Here is a 17,388-nt window from a genome sequence, read left to right as displayed (position 1 = left end):
CACTCAAATCTAATTCACATGCTTGTCATGGCATCACCTCCCTAATGTCGTGTTCTTCTTTGAAAATGAAGGACAAACATTATAAAGCTTCCTATGAGCCCAATATTGAAGGGAGGGAGAAAAAGGAAGGAAGAGAAGGGAAAGGAGAGCTCTTTAGCTGCATTTCTACAGACTACTTTCAGGACAATGAGTTCCAAAAGTAAATTGTCTTTCAATGATTTGACAGCAGAGACTCCAAAAACCAGCTCTCTCTGAGCCAAGAAGCAAAATTTCACTGCAATAAAGTCTGTTTCCATCCAATCAAAGTTCAGGTTCATGAGATGCTCAATGGTACCAATTAGTACACCAGTTCAGCTACGTTAAACATATTTTGTGGGCAGATTCAGACTCATACTGTATATGTCATGAAAAAAGGAGTCAAACTGACATATTAATGGAGATTGATGTGATTACAATTTTTGGGAACTGTACCACTTGAATTGTAGATAAAAGTCAATATTTGCTGTCACTTAAATGAAAGTTTTGCTTATTTGAAATTTTCTCACAAATGGAAGTTAAGATGCCATACCTTCTAATTCCTTAATCCCAAACCTTTCCTTCCAGTTGTAGAATTATCCACTATGACAGTAAATAAAGAAATAACTCTCACTAGGTACCTGATCTTTTGCCCAGAGTCCTAGTATATAGGTTTTATGTTTTCCAACTGGATTGGGATAAGCATCAAAAACTATTACTGCATCACCCATCATATTTTATACAGTATAAATATTCCTCAGCAACCTTTTCTAGGGTGCACATTCCCTCCTGCACTCCAAACCATGTAAGCTAAATTCTCTGTGAAAAAAGTCACCTTTCTTTCTCCTAGCATGGCTAAATTCACAGTCAAAGTGTCCTTTTTGATAAGGCTATCTCCTCCATTGAAATAATCCCAAGTAGAAGAATTTCCAGTTATATATCTAACTTTTTTATGACTTAAATGTATGATTTCATCGATGTGAACTCCAGTGAGGAAATACCTTCCACCAATTCAAATCAACCACCTGCTCTGCAGTTTGTAAACTTAGAGTTAACTGGGACACTGAAAGGTTCGAACAATTTTGCCAAAGTCACACAGTCAGTATGTGTCAAAGGCAGAAGCCAGGTCCCTAAATCAGAGACCAGTATTCCACCAGTACAGATTGAGAAGACTTCTGCCTCTTCACTCAAACTCTAAGACCTTCCAGCTTCCAAAGGAATTAAATTAAATTCAGCCAATATGTATTAAAAACTTACCATATTTTAGTCATTGGGGATATAAGAAGAAAAAAACGAAACTAAATTGTCCTTGACCTCAAAGAGCTTATTTTCAACTAAGGGATGCAGCCTGTAGATAAATAAATATAATACAAGGAAATTGAGCAGAGTCGGAACATCGGCGACTGAGGTGGTAAAGGAAGGATGTATGATGGAATTGGCACCCAAGTTGAACTTCGAAGAAACACAAGGATTGAGAAAAATGAGGCCTCGGGGAGTATATTCTGGGCATGGGGACAACTTGTGAGAATTAAAGTAGGCAGAAGATGGAGGAATAATTCAAGGAACAACTAGTAATCCAGTTTGGCTAGAACCTGGAGTTTGTGAAAGGCAGTAGAATGAAATTAAACTGAATAGATATGTGGGAGTCAGGTTTTAGAGGGCCTAAAATGATATGTTAAGGAGTTTGGTTATTCTAGAAGCATTTGGGAACCACTGTATTGTCCCATAAATCTTTACTACAACAAGAGAATAGACTCAAATGTATATAACCATTAAAATTTTTAAAGTTTTCCCTAAAATATTCTCATGAGGTAAGAAGTGTGAGCACAATATCTTACCTGGGATAAACATCTAACTTGAACTAATTCTTTTGTATTACATCCTCAGAGGACTACCTCAGATTTTTATGAATAACACTGTAAGGACTATACTCTATTTTAACTCATGAGACCCTGCCAGTGTGTTTCCCATGAACAATAAGCCAATAGATTCCATTAGTTCATAGAAAAGACTCTAGTAAAATAACAGTACAAATGGTAGCTACAAAACATTCTTCCCATCAAACTTATATTCACTCTTCAACAAATAAACATAGGGCACAATGATATTGAGCAACATATGTGTAGCAGATCCTTTATCCTACAGAGCCTGGAAGTCCTTTACTTCACTATAATTTCTTTACACTGAGTCTGTCAACCTCTTTACTAAGTGGTAAGTTCCATGAGGGTAGGACTATGTCTTACTCATTTTTGAATCTTCTGTAGTGTTAAAAACCTACCTGCTTGGTCATCCTTGGTAATTTTATAATTAATTACAACTGACTAGCCTTCCTTTATCATACAATTATTCCATTCCAACATTCTATGATACAGTCAAAATTGGCCTTCCTCTGATTTTGGATTTATCTCCTGGCTCTAGGTCTTTTGCATTGGTTATACCTCATGCCTGCAAGACTTCCCCGCCTTATTTCTGCTTCATATTTCTATCTATCTCTCTATTCCTCCCGGATACAGGACAATTATTGATTTCAATATAATCTTTCCTTATACCCTCTTTTAACCTATTAGCCCCATGTCCCTAAATTACCTTGCATTTTCTTTGAGTTTATTCCCTTTTCTATTTACATTTATAAACACATTGCTCTTCCAAATGAATACAAATTCCTTGAATGTAGCAATTGTTTCATTCTTTGTATCTGTATCCCCAGAACCTAGCACAGCAGTTGGTCCCCAGAAAGTCCTTAATAAATGCATATTGTTCAACTGAAGTTACCTTCTAGCTATTTGGAATGGGGATAATGTTGATTCATTCCTTTCAGATCCAATTTCAATGAGTTTCAATGAATCATTTGACTAGATTCAGGAGGCAACTTTTTATTGTTTTTAAATGGTGTTGACTTCTTTGATTCAAAATTGCCTTATGTCTTGACTTAGGGAGGGACCTGCACTAGTCCACAGGTCTAGTCTAAAGTTTAGACTATAGGAGGTATTGTACTGTTTTCAGACCTCAAGGGATCAGAGATGCAGGAAAGGAGGGTACAGACTGGATCAGAAGACATAAGTAAGATTAAAAGATACAAATCTCCAGTCTTTTTCTTTCTTTTTTTTTTTGGAAGGCAATGGGGTTAAGTGACTTGCCCAAGGACACACAGCTAGGTAATTATTAAGTGTCTGAGGCTGGATTTGAACCCAGGTATTCCTGACTCTAGGGCCAGTGCTCTATCCACTGTGCCACCTAGCTGCCCCAAGTCTTTTTCTAGTAGTTCTCCTCTCTTCTTTTAGAATAGGGAATGAGGAATGTCCAGCCTTCAAATCCTTTGGTTTGGCACTACCACAACTACTGGGAAACTCAAAATTCAGTAAATCTTGGAGCTTTTAAAAGATGAATTAATTAAATATTTGACCAAATATTACAGGCAAATGAAGTTATAAATATCCAAATAGCCTTTGGAAAAAAAAAAAGATTCTCTACTCCTGTCCTAGAAGATGAGCCAATGACTCTTTTTGTCAGAGGCCCCTTTTTACAGTTGATGAAACTGAGGGGAACAACTCAGAATGCAATTTTTAAATTCACAAAAATGTATAAGGTTTCGAAAGAAACTAATATTGAAATACGGTCATCAAAATATTTTTTAAAGGAAGTTCAGAGGGGAAGCTGGGTGGCACAATAGGTAGAACACCAGATCTGAAGTCAGGAGGACCTGAGTTCAAATCCAGTCTCAGACTTAATAATTACCTAGCTGTGTGATGTTGGGCAAGTCACTTAACTCCATTACCTTGCAAAAAACAAACAAAAAATGAAACAAAAACAAGTTCACAGACCTCAGGTTAAAGTGCACTTTTCCTACACGAAAAGGCAGTTGTCAGAGGAAAAAATTAAAGCCATCTATAGTCATATGAAAAAAGTACTTTAAATCACTATTGATTAGAGAAATGCAAATTAAATCAACTCAGAGGTACAGATTGGATAATATGAAAGAAAAAGAAAATGATAAGTATTAGAAGGGATGTGGGAAAACTGGGCCATTAATGCACTATTGGTAGAGCTTTGAATTGATCCAATGATTCTGGAGAACATTTGGAACTATGCTCAAAGAGCTATAAAACTGTGCATACCCTTTGATCCGGAAATACCACTACTAGGTCTGTATCCCAAAGAGATCATAAAAAAGGGAAGGGACCCATATGTGCAAAAATATTTATAGCAGCTCCTTTTGTGGTGGCGAAGAATTGGAAAATAAGAACTTGTACATCAACTGAAGAATGGCTGAACAAGTTGTGGTATATGAATGTGATGGAATACAATTATTCTGAAAGAAATCACGAGCAGCAGATTTAAGAAAAATCTGGAAAGACGTATATGAACTGATGCTAAATGGAGTGAGCAAAACCAGGAGCGAAACCAGAAAAGCACTATACACAGCAACAGCAATATTGTGTGATGATTAAGTATGATCGATTTAGGTCTTCTCAACAATACAGTGATCAAAGACAATTTTAAATGCCTTGTGATGGAAAATGCCAACCACATTCAGATAAATAGCTATGGAGTCTGAGTGCAGACTATTTTCACTTTTTAAAATTTGTTTTTAATTTGTTTTTTTCTTTCTCATGGTTTTTCCTCTTGTTCTGAATCTTCTTTCACAACATGACTAATATGGAAATATGGACAGCCAGATGGCATAGTGGATAGAGTGCTAGCCCCAAAGTCAGGAGGACTCGAGTTCAAATCTGGTCTCAGACACTAGTTATATGACCTTGGACAAGTCACTTAACCCTGATTGCCTCACATCCAGGGCTATCTCCAGATTCATATTTGGCCCCTGGATCAAGATTAACTACAAAGCAGAAAATGAGACTGGTCACTTAGTACAGCATCTCCCTGGTTCAAATCCAATTCATGTGCCGTTCCATCACCTCCCTGATGTCATGATCCTCTTTGAAAAAAAATGCAAAGAATCCTAAACACCAATATGAAAATACATTTAGCATGACAGTACATATATAACCTATATCAGATCACTTACTGTCTTGGGGAAGGAGGGGAATGTTGGACTCAAAATCTTACAAACATGAATATTGAAAATTATCTTTACATATAATTGGAAAAATTACAATAAAAACAGAACCCTTCTCTGCTATAAGGGCAGAAAATAGCATTAGCCTTCATCTTTTCTGAGGGATATTCTCTCTCCTTGAGAATCTATAAGCAGTTACAGGAACAATAAAAAAGCACACCTACTATGTATTATGGCCCCCATAAAAGTAGACTCCCTGTCTATCAAATGAAATGCCAGAAAGTCTCTCATTCACTGTCCTTTCCACGTCCCAGTAGTATTCTTCCTACCCAAGAATGTACATACATGGAAAGGAATGTCAGATGTCAAATAATTTTGAAAAAATTTAAAATATTGCTTGTATTTTTGTCTTTCTAGTGTTGTTTTATTCCTGAGTGTCCCTCACTAGCAGGAATTTCTCCCAATATCTGTATTATTTGTGGAACTGAATTGAATTTGTAACTCTAAGCCTGTTCCACTCAAAGAAAGAAGTGCAACTTAGATGGAAAAGAAAGATCAGGAAATTGTGGGTTTTGATATACCTTTTTTTTTCCAGGCTAATAAACCCACCTGTGAAGTACTGATCTCCTAAATGAAAAAGCATTGCAATTTCCCAGGAACATACAGCTGCTATTTATTAAGGCTTTTATGTTTGTGCTGTTAAACTAATTTGTTCAGTTAAAAAGAAGTGGGCTCTGACATCTTATTTTGAAAATTCCCATACTTCTACAATGTTCAAAATCCTCTTCATTATTATGGAGAAGAAATATGATATATTGTAAAAAACCTAGGCTTTGTGGAGCCAAAAGACCATGGTTTCAGTTCCCATTCCAACAATTATTAGTTGAATGACACTGGTCTTTCAACCTCAGTTTCTGCATCAATAAAATGGAGATAATACACTTTGCATCTCATATTCATTGGTTCATATATTTAAAACAAAGGCAGTAGATGAATGATGAGTTAAGTCCAGAGCTGAATAGGAAGAAGGGAAAGGGTTGACTTGCCTTTGATAAACTGCTGGGGTGAACGTCTGAAATTCCTGCTGCTGAGGTCAGGCCTTGAGCTCTGGAGATCTAAACTGTGGTAGGGATAAAGTTGATTGGTTTTCTGCATTAAGTAAAGCATGAATTAGAGGAGAGTACTACTAGACTGGCTAAGGTGGGGGCAAACCTATCCAAGTAGGAAACAAAGCAGATCAAAGTTTCTGTGTTTATAAGCAATAGGGCAGGCAGGCAGGCAAGGAAAAGGAAAGAAGGGAGGAAGAGTGGAAGGGAGGAAGGGAGGAAGGGAGGAAGAGTGGAAGGGAGGAAGGGAGGAAGAGTGGAAGGGAGGAAGGGAGGGAGGCTAGGAAATGAAAGAGAGAATGAAATAAAGAAGGGAAACAAAGGAAATGAGAGAGACACTCAGACAGAGAGATTGCTTTGCTCTTTGACTAACCCCAACTTATTCCTGAAATAAGAATCATCTTTTTTAAACACAATTCTTTTAATAATGCCATTAGACCGTGAGTCATAGAATATTATAGTGACAGATGAACTAAAACTAAGGCCCATCTATCAGGCAATAGTTAAGGACATGGAAGTGTAAGCAAGCTATAACACATTATAAAGGAACTGCCTGGGAGAAGTAATTTAAAGAATGCCATCCTAAAAATGTACTCCAGGAAAAAAAGGAAGCAGGCCAGTCATGTAGTATCCATGGCTATCCACACAAGATTGAAAGATTCCAAGAAGTCCTCTTTCAAGAAAGTGGACACCTTCTGTTGTTAAGGAGAGGATAAAGACAAGAATCACAGAACATGAGGTGGGAATATTATTGGGGGGATGAATACTCACAGGATTCTTGAGGGAAATTTTTCTTTTAAAACTTAAAAAGTACTATATCATCAGGGTTACTCAAGGATTTAATGTCAATCAATAATTCTAGTGAGAATCAAAATGTAAATAGCTAGGTAATAAAAATAGAGTAGATGGAATATGATCTCACAGGAAAGTCACTAGTATGGGGAGCTGGGATGAAAGAAAGCCAGAATAATAGGATGAAAATGGAAGAAGGGGTTTCATGTTTGAAGAACAGCATATAAGTCAGTGAACTCCCACTGAGCTATTTAAAATTCTAAAAAATGATATTCTTAAAATACTGCACTCAATATGCCAACTAATTTGAAAAAGTCAATAGTGGCCACTGAATTAGAAAAGATCATTTTATATCCTAGTTCTAAAGAAGGGTGATGTGAAGGAATGTTCTAATCACCAAACAATTGCACTCATTTCACAGGCCAGCAAGGCTATGCTTCAGTTTCTGCAAACTAAGCTCCAGCAATACAATAATATGGGATGCAAGAATTACCAGAACAGCTGGATTGCAAAGAGGCAGAAGAACTAGAGACCAAATTGCCTACCTGCCTGGTCAAAATCATACTTTAAGAAAATCACTTTGAAAGATGAGTAAAGAACGGATTGGATTGGAAAGACACTTGAATTAGGGAGACTAATGAGAAGTCTATTGGAGGGGCAGTTAGGTGGCACAGTGGGTAGAGCATTGCCCTGGAATCAGGAGGACCTGAGTTCAATTCCAGTCTCAGACACTTAATAATTACTTAGTTGTGTGACCTTGAACAAGTCACTTAATCCTGCTGCCTAGCCGAAGGAAGGAAGGAAAAAAGGAAGGAAGGAAGGAAGGAAGGAAGGAAGGAAGGAAGGAAGGAAGGAAGGAAGGAAGGAAGGAAGGAAGGAAGGAAGGAAGGAAGGAAAGAAGGAAGGAAGGAAGGAAGAAGTCTATTGGGGAGAAGTTCAGGATGGAAGATCAGATCAGGGTGCTGATCTTCTGAATAGACAGAAGGTACATTCAAGTGATGTTGTGAAAGTAGGAATGATAAGACTTGGCAACATATTGACAAGTAAGAAAGTTGAGTATAATACCAAAGTTGAGAACCTGACTGGGATGATAGTGGTATCCTTGACAGTAACAAGAAAGTTTGAAAGAGGGAAAGGCAAAGATACTTCTGTTTGGACATGTCATATATATATATATATATATATATATATATATATATACATATATATATATATATATCCATGGTCAGTGACTGATACAAATGCAGATTCATTAAAAAAAAAGACTTTATTACAAACAGCGCAGCTCTTCAAAGTGAGAGGTTATTTTCAAAGTATTTGAAATAAAGAAAGCTAGTAAGTAAAGTGGACAAATGATAAATTGTGTGATTATTCAAGAAAGGTACCAAGCACCAATACCTATTAACTGATTCACTTATTTCCTCATCTCTACAAAACATGAGAATGATCCACATATGTATCAAGGATATTTTGAATAAAATATTTAAAAGGGATAGATGGTTTTTCATAAATAACTTTCTATAACAGATTGTATTTTCCTATTTTCATAGTCAAACAACTGACTGAAAGACAAAAAGAATACACGATCACATTATGTTGAATTCTTTGTTGTTATTACAGGAAATAGTATTTCTTTTTCAAAACTTGATTCCTTTTGTTTTTAGTTTACTTGCATTTCTGAATACAACCCTTCCTGTTCACCTACCTCATAATCTGGCCTTTATGATACAAAAATTTTTAAAGAGAAAAAAATTAAATCAACAAAACAAATCAGCATAACATTAATGAACTCTAGATATAATATTTCACCCCACTACCACAATGAAAGGAAATAGGTTGATTTTCTCAAGTATTCTCTGAAATCAGACTTGGTCATTCTATTCATCTAGAGTTCAGGGTTTGCAGTTTGTTTTTATATATTATTATTGTTCTTTCTATTCATCATAATCATTGTTTTCTAGTATATTGTTCTCCAGATTCTGCTTACTTCACTCCTCTTCAACTAATGTTTTCCCAGGTTTCTCTATATTCCTCATATTTATCATTTCCCATCATACTATGATATTCTCTTTATATACCCAATCTGTCTAGCCCTTCCCCAAGCAATAGACACTTAAGTTTCCAGTTTCTTTGCAGCCCTAAGGCAAAATAACTACCAGAAGAATTAATATCAACAGATTAGAATGCTGATTTGAACAGGAACAGAATTGCTAACTTGGAGGGAAAGTTGAGCCTATACACAGAAAACTCCACAGAATTTACCAGCAGGATAGTTCATCCATCTCTAAGAAGCAACATTTAATTACATCGAAAGTAAACAAGCTTAGAGAGATTCAGGATTCTTGGCTCAGTAATAAGGCAGATGTAATTGAGTTTTTTTGTGTTGATAGTAAGCACTTTTGGGATGCCTTGAAGGCTATTTATGAGTCAAAGACCTATGGTGCATCTCAACTATTCAGGCTGATGGAGCCACATTGATTAATGATAAGGACATGATTCTTGCAAGATGGGCTGAATAGTGTTCTCCACAGACCATCATCATTGACTGCCTCAGGTTGAAGTCAATCCCTCTTGAGCTAAAGTTCCAGTTGAAGAAGAGGTTCTGAATGCATTAAGTTCCTTTCATGTGGCAAAGTACTTGGTGCAGGAGGTAGAACCAAGACAGCAGAGAGAAGCTAGGATGTTGCCTGAGCTCTTCCCAGTTTCCTTCAGAAATAGTGTTAAATCAAGTCTCTAAATAGATGCTGGAGTGACAGAACCCACAAAAAGATAGATTGGAACAATTGTCCAACTTAAAATATCTTGGAAGGTCTTAAGAAAGGTCTATCTTACTTGAATAGAAGAGGAGCACAGTCCAGTTCAGGAGGAATGTGGAGAAGCCAATGAGAGACTCTTTTTTTTTAGGGTTTTTTTTGCAAGGCAAACGGGGTTAAGTGGCTTGCCCAAGGCCACAGGGCTAGGTAATTATTGAGTGTCTGAGACCAGATTTGAACCCAGGTACTCCTGACTCCAGGGCCAGTGCTTTATCCACTACGCCACCTAGCCGCCCCTCAATGAGAGACTCTTAATCACAACAAAAATCAGCAACCAAGGCTTCATAGTCCTGGCTTAGCAGACCAGTAGCATGCCAGAAAGATGTAAAATACCTCTTTGGAAAAAACAACTGACCTGGAAAACAGGTTCAGAAAAGATAATTTAAGAATTATTGGACTACCTAGCCATGATCAAAAACACAGCTTGGACAACATTGTTTCAAAAAATTAGGCTCCTTTCAAGCACCTGGTGGTGGTTCTATTCTAGCTGGGATTTACAAGGTTGGGGCCATTATTCATACAAAAGTTGAATGAAATCTTCCATGTTGCATGACAAGGGAAGGTTATGCCCCAGGACTTCAAGGACACCTCCCATTATCCATCTCTACAAAGGTAAATGGAATAGCTCATCCTGTGCAAATCACAGAGGGAACTCTCTTAGTCATGGCTAGCAATATTATTGCTAGAGTCCTCCTTAATAGACTGATCCTCCATCTAGAAGATGGTTATCTACACCAATGTGGCTTCTGAAAGGTCCAAGGAACAGTGGATGTGGTGTTTGGTGCCCATCAACTCCAGAAGAAATACCCGGAATGGAACAGAAGGTACCTGAACACTGAGGTCTGTACACAAATTTGAAGATCTGACCAAGGTCTTTGATACTGTCATTCATGAGGGTTTATGGAATATTATGTCAAAATTTGGTTACCTGGAGAATTCATCAGTTTTGTATGATGGCATACAGTTTCATGATGGCATGTTTGCCTGGGTTCTAGATAAGGGACAATGCTCTTGTGCTTTCCTAGTCACTAATGGAGTGAAACAAAGCTGAGTCCTTGCTCCCATACTTTTTTTAGCATGATGTTTTCAGACATAATCTTCAATGAGGACAAACGTGGGATCCAAATCAGGCACTGAACTGATGGTAAATGCTTGAACTTAAAAAAGACTACAAGCCAAGACTAAAGTGGAAGGAGTATTGGTGCATGATTTTTTTGTGTCTGCAGATGATTGTGCATGCAATGCATCCTCTAAATCTGAGATGCCAAAAAAGAATGGAGCAATTCTCTGCTGCTTGTGTTAATTTTGACCTACCAATTAACACCAAGAAATCACAGGTGTGATCAGCCAACACCACACCATCCATATGTGGAACCTTTGGTTATAGCAAATAGAGAACTTTTGAATACTATGGATAAGTTCACTTACCTTGGTATTATACTTTCCAGAGATGTATACTTTGATAACAATGTTTATACATGCATTGCCAGAGTTAGCTCTGCTTTGGAGAAACTGAGGGAAAGTGTAGGGAAAGAGAGATTTTAGACTGTCTGCCAATATGAAGATCTACAGAGCCTCAGGATGACCTCATTACTATATGCCTGGGAAACCTGGACAATCTACTAGCACCAGTATCATGCCAGGAAACTGAATCACTGCCATCTGAATTGTCATGCAAAGATTCTGAAGATATCCTGGCAGGATAAGATATCAGATACTGAGTTCCTTTCTTGAACTAAATGGTCAAGTTTTCAAGCTCTACTACAGAGAGGGTACCTTGGATGGAGTGTTCATTTGAATGCCAAGTGTATGCTTAGCAAATAGACTATTTTATAAAGAACTCATACAGAACAAGCATTCACAGAATGATCAGAAAAAGTGATACAATGACTCTCTTAGGGCATATTGTACCTCATCAGAGAAGGTATTCTATGTTCAAAGCAGAATTGTAGCAGCTCAAAAGAAATGCAAGATATGCAGATTTAGAGATGTTCTCATGATCTATTTGTGCCCAACCTGTGAAAGAGCATTCTGAGCTTGTAATGGTTTGACCAATTACAGTTGGACCCACTGTAACTTGACTCTAACATAGTGATGTCATTTTGACCTTTTTTAAGAATGAAAGGTAACAATCAACCAACTAACTAATCACAATAGTGCTTCTATGACTTTTTTATTGTATATGGGATGCTTGTGTGATTGACTTCCTTGGGGTATATGCCTCATTTGTGAAATTAATGATACATTATATGTAACATATTATATGATTATATATATATATATATTACATAATAATTCCAAATTACCTTCCAGATGTTTGTATTTTTTTCAGAGTATTTGACTGTGTCAATACCACTCAAAGACTTCCTTAACAAGCTACTTCCCATGTATGTGCAACTGTCTTAAAAATTATTTGATAGAAACAATGATCTTTGGTCATGAGTGTCAAATAAGGCACAAGGCAAGGAGATATAGTCACCAAAGATGTTTTCTTACACTCTCATGAAAGATGGCATGTCAAAGTGGATAACACATTGAAATTGGAGTCAAGAGGATCAGAGTTCACATTTCCATCATTTTTGATTTCTACAATGCCTTTTCAATGGGATTCACACTCAGAAGATATTGACCTAACAATTTATCCATTAAAAATAATCTCGGGGGCAGCTAGGTGGCATAGTGGATAGAGCACCAGCCCTGGAGTCAGGAGTACCTGAGTTCAAATCTGGCCTCAGACACTTAGTAATTACCTAGCTGTGTGGTCTTGAGCAAGCCACTTAACCCCATTGCCTTGCAAAAACCTAACAAAAATGGACTGGGGAAAGCAATGCAAGGGTTAAATATCAGCAGTTATAGAATAAAGCAAGTTTATGCATCTCTAATCCAGACATATGCCATATCACTTAACCTAATATTAACATAAAGAACATGGGTGGATTGGGGATCCAAAAAATTTAAACCAAACAGCATGCTAAAACAACCTGATTTTAGATAGTATAGGTCACTTTGTCTTCTCTCTTAAATGCTAATTTCTGATATCTGTGAATTTTAAGGAAGGAAAAAATGGAACTAATTCAGGTCTATTTACCTGCATTGGGTGATTTGAAAAGTTAAGGTAGGAATCCCTAAGAGGATCTTCTCTGCCTAGTCACCATGGTACCTTAAATTCCACCTGAAATTTTAAATAGATACTTCTTTTTGGATTAAGAATGGTCTTTTCTAGACTTTCATATTACCAAAAGAGAATATGGGTCCCCCCCCCATCCAGCTACATTCTCCACTGTAATATTATGTGAAGTGATATGGCATCCATCTGGATTATGGGGGAAGATTCTGTTGCCTATTACATCAGAAATATTTAAAAAATTAAAAAAATAAAAGAATGTTAGAGATGTCTGAACTTGTTTTGCTCTACAACAGGGCAAGATAACACATCAAAACCCAAATACTTTAGTGTGAATTATTTTGTCATAGAAACCTAGACCTGGGGGGAGAGGGGGGAAACTTTGCTCCAATCCCTTATCTTACAGTTGAGGAAACTGAGACCTATAGAAATGAATTATTTAATAAATGTCATCAACATTGATGAAGCAATTTACACAGCTGTTCAACAGTGGTCAATTGGCTTGAGAAGGTTTATTGACTCCTTGTCCAATGCTGTTTTTTTAGGATTTTGCAAGGCAAATGGTGTTAAGTGGCTTGCCCAAGGCCACACAGCTAGGTAATTATTAAGTGTCTGAGGTTGGATTTGAACTCAGGTCCTCCTGACTCCAGTGTTGGTACTCTATCCACTATGCCACCTAGCCGCCCCCAATGCTTTTTTTGTGAAGCCTAATTTAACTGGTTTTTCTCCATATGAGGAGTACTCCATGAAATAACTGAGACAAGAGGAGATAGTGAACCTGGGAGGCACTGAAAATATCTTCATCTTCTTTAAAATTTTACCTTAAGCAGGGGAATATGGGAGTGAGCCAGGAGTCTACTTGTACATGTTTAACAGAACATGTCCCACCCCCCCCCAAGAGGGGGAAGGTATCCATGACACACTTTTAAGTTTAATGGTATTCTTAACATTTTCTCTTCCATTTTCTTAAGTCCAGATCATCAACAAAACAAGACACTTATATGCTAATTTGTAGCATTTGCTCATTTATGAAATGTAATGCTCACAAGCAAAATTTTATAATCAGTTCTCATAAGATGCTAGTACTGATATATAGCTAATATCCTGCCAAGATAGCAGAGAGAGAAGCCAGAAATTTTGTTAAGCTCTCCTGAATTTCCCTAAGAAATAGCATTAATCAAATCTCTTAATGGATTTTGGAGCAACAGAACCCACAAAAGAACAGAGTGGAACATCTTACATCAAGTTCTATCATGGAAGGAGTATGATTGAACCTAGGGAAGAGAGCAGACAGACCCAATGCATAGCAGTGGGACAAGGTGGGGACTAGCCTGAGATCCTCAGCTCTGGGAGCAGAGGCTTCTGCAGTTTGGGCTATACAACAAGTGGGCTAGGAAAGCTCCAGCACACTGAGAAAGTTCCATCATAGTTGTCCTGGACCCCCATTCAGCTGACCAGCTGGTGTGAACAGCCTGATCCAAGACCTAGTGTTCCCACTTGAGAGGATCTAGCCTATTGGTACAAGCAGTCTAGATACAGCCCCAGGTGTCCCTACCTTTCCCAATGTCCCAGGGAGTGGGTGGCTGACATCCTCAGGGTTAGCAGTATAGAGAGAAAGAGAGAGAGTCTCTGGAGTGCTTTACTGCCAACCCTCTGGGATTCCTAATATCAACAGCCTCAAGCCAGTAAGCAAGTCTCTAGGGTTCTCAACACTGAGGTATATACTAAGGGTATCAGAAGATATTGACCTAACAATTTATCCATTAAAATTTAAAATATGAACTCACCCCTCCCCCAATACGAGTGGGATAGGGTTGAGTAACAAATCCCAAAATGAATAAGACAGATCAGAGAAAAGAAGGCTCTATGAAAGTTACCTTGGAGATAAAGTTGGGCAAGACACTAGCTCAAAAAGGGAAGGAAAAAGGATTACTACATGTGAAGCTTCAAAGAAGAATAAGAATTGGTCTCTAGCCCAAAAAAACTTTTTAGAAGACCTCAGGAAGGATTTTAAAAATCAAATGAAAAATATTGGGAAATGCAAGAGAAAATTAACATCATTCAACAGAAAGTGACAAAGGAAAAGAAATCCTTAAAAAATACAATTGGGCAAATGGAAAAAGATAATAGCTTCTTTAAAAATAGAATTGACCAAATGGAAAAAGAGATGCAAAAGTTAACTGAAGAAAATACCTCATTGAAAAATAGGCTGAGACTAATAGAAGTTAAGGGTCCATAAGACAAGAAAATGTCAAAATCAAAATATAAAAAATAGAAGAAAATGTAACATACCTCATTGGTAAAATACCTAACCTGAAAATTGATCCAGAAGAGATAATTTAAGAATACTTAGACTACTTGAAAGCCATGATCAAAAAAAAAAAAGTCTGGACAGCATTTTTCAGGAAATCATCAAGGAGAGTTGCCCAGCTCTCCTGAAACAGTACAGCTAAAATAGTCATTGAAAGAGTACACTGATCATCTCCTGAAAGGGCCCCAAAAATGAAAATGGAATATTGTAGCCAAACTCTAGGATTATCGGATCAAGGAGAAAATTCTACAATTGGCCAGAAAGAAACAATTCAAATACAAAGGAACATTGGTCAGGATTACACAGGACTTGGTTGCATCAACATTAAAGGATTAAAAGGCCCAGAATATGACACTCTGAAGGGCAAGGGAGTTTAGATTACAAACAAGTATCAACTACCCAGCAAAATTGAGCTATAATCTTTTAGGGAAAAGATGGATCTTTAACAAAATAGGTGACTCTCAAACTTACTGAAGAAAAGACTAAAGCTGAACAGAAAATGTGATCTTAAAACAGGAGACTCAAGAGATACATGAAAAGAAAAACAGGGGGAAAGAAAAAGACTGCTCTTCAATAAGATTCAATAGGTCACTTCCCTATCTGGGAAGAAGGTTCTCATAACTCTTGAGAATTGTAACTCTATCAAAAGGAGTATACTTAGGCTGAAGGTATGGACATAAGTTGATTTTGATGCAATGAGATTTTAAAAATCAAGACATTAAAAAAAGGGGGATTATAATGAAATGGGAAGAAGGGGGAGGCAGAATGGAGTAAATCACATAGTTATGAAGAGGTACAAAGGGACCTATTTCAGTAGAGGAAAAAGAAGAGAGGGGATGAGAAATTCTTGAATCTTTTTCTCATCAGATTTGGCTCAAAAAAGGAATAATACATATGCTTGGTTGAGTTTAGTAATTTATCTTATGCTTCAAGTATTAGGAGAGGAAGGGTGGGGAGAGGAGGAGAAGAGGGCTTTATAGAAGGGAAGGAAGGAAGAAGGGGAAAAGGGAAAAAAGGAAAAAAAGGAAGAAAGGGGAAAGTAGTTGATAGAAGCAGGGACAGATTGAGGGAGCCAGTATTCAGAAGCAAAATAGTGATGAGGTGGATTAGGGTGAAAGGAGGAAAAAAGTACAAAGTACAAGGGAGATAGCAAGAAGGGTAACAAAGAGTTAGTAATTATAACTGTGAATGTGAATGGGACGAACTCTCCATAAAATGGAAGCAGATTACAGAGTAGATTAAAAGCCAGAATTCTACAATCTGCTATTTCCAAAATTACACTTGAAGCAGAGAGATACACATAGAGTAAAGATCAAAGACTAGAGCAGGATATATTGTGCTTCAGTTAAAGGGAAATAAGCAGGGGCAGCAATTCTTATCTCAGACAAAACAACTGCAAAAACAGATCTCATTAAAATGGATAGGGAAGGAAACTATATCCTCCAAAAAGATATCCAAGACAATAAAGAAATTTCAGTACTACATGTATGTACCAAGTGGTACAGAATCTGAATTCTTAGAGGAGAAGCTAAATGAGCTACAGGAAGACATAGATAGCAAAACTCTACTGGTGGGGGAACTTAGAATTAAATAAATTTAATCATAAAATAAACACAAAGAAAGTTAAGAAGTGGAAAATAATGTTAGAAAAGTTAGATATGATAGACCTCTGGAGAAAACTGAATGTGTATAGAAAGGAATAATATCTTTTTTTTTTCTACTCTACATGGCACCAATGCAAAAAATGACCATGTATTATTAGGGCATTAAAAACTCATAATCAAATGCAGAAAGGGAAAAATATTAAATGTATCATTTTTCAGATCAGGATTCAATAAAAATCACATGCAATAAAGGGCCATTGAGAGATAGACCTAAAATTAATTGGAAACTAAATAACCTAATCTTAAAAGAATGAGTGAGTGAAACAACAAATCATCGAAATAATAATTTCGTGTAAGACAATTACAATAAGGAGCAACATACCAAAACTTGTGGGATACAGCCAAAGTAGTTAGGGGAAATATTATATCTCTAAATGCTTACATGAATAAAATGAGAAAGAGAAGATCTAAGAATTGGACATGTAACAGAGAAAGAACAAATTAAAAACTACAATTAAATACCAAATTAGAGGTTCTAACAATTAAAGAAGAAATTAATATAATTGGAAGTAAGAAAATTATTGACTTAAAAATATCACTAAAAGT

The sequence above is a fragment of the Macrotis lagotis genome, chromosome 5 (genome assembly GCF_037893015.1).
Source record: "Macrotis lagotis isolate mMagLag1 chromosome 5, bilby.v1.9.chrom.fasta, whole genome shotgun sequence".
Classification (NCBI taxonomy): domain Eukaryota; kingdom Metazoa; phylum Chordata; class Mammalia; order Peramelemorphia; family Peramelidae; genus Macrotis; species Macrotis lagotis.
This window is presented reverse-complemented; position numbering follows the sequence as displayed.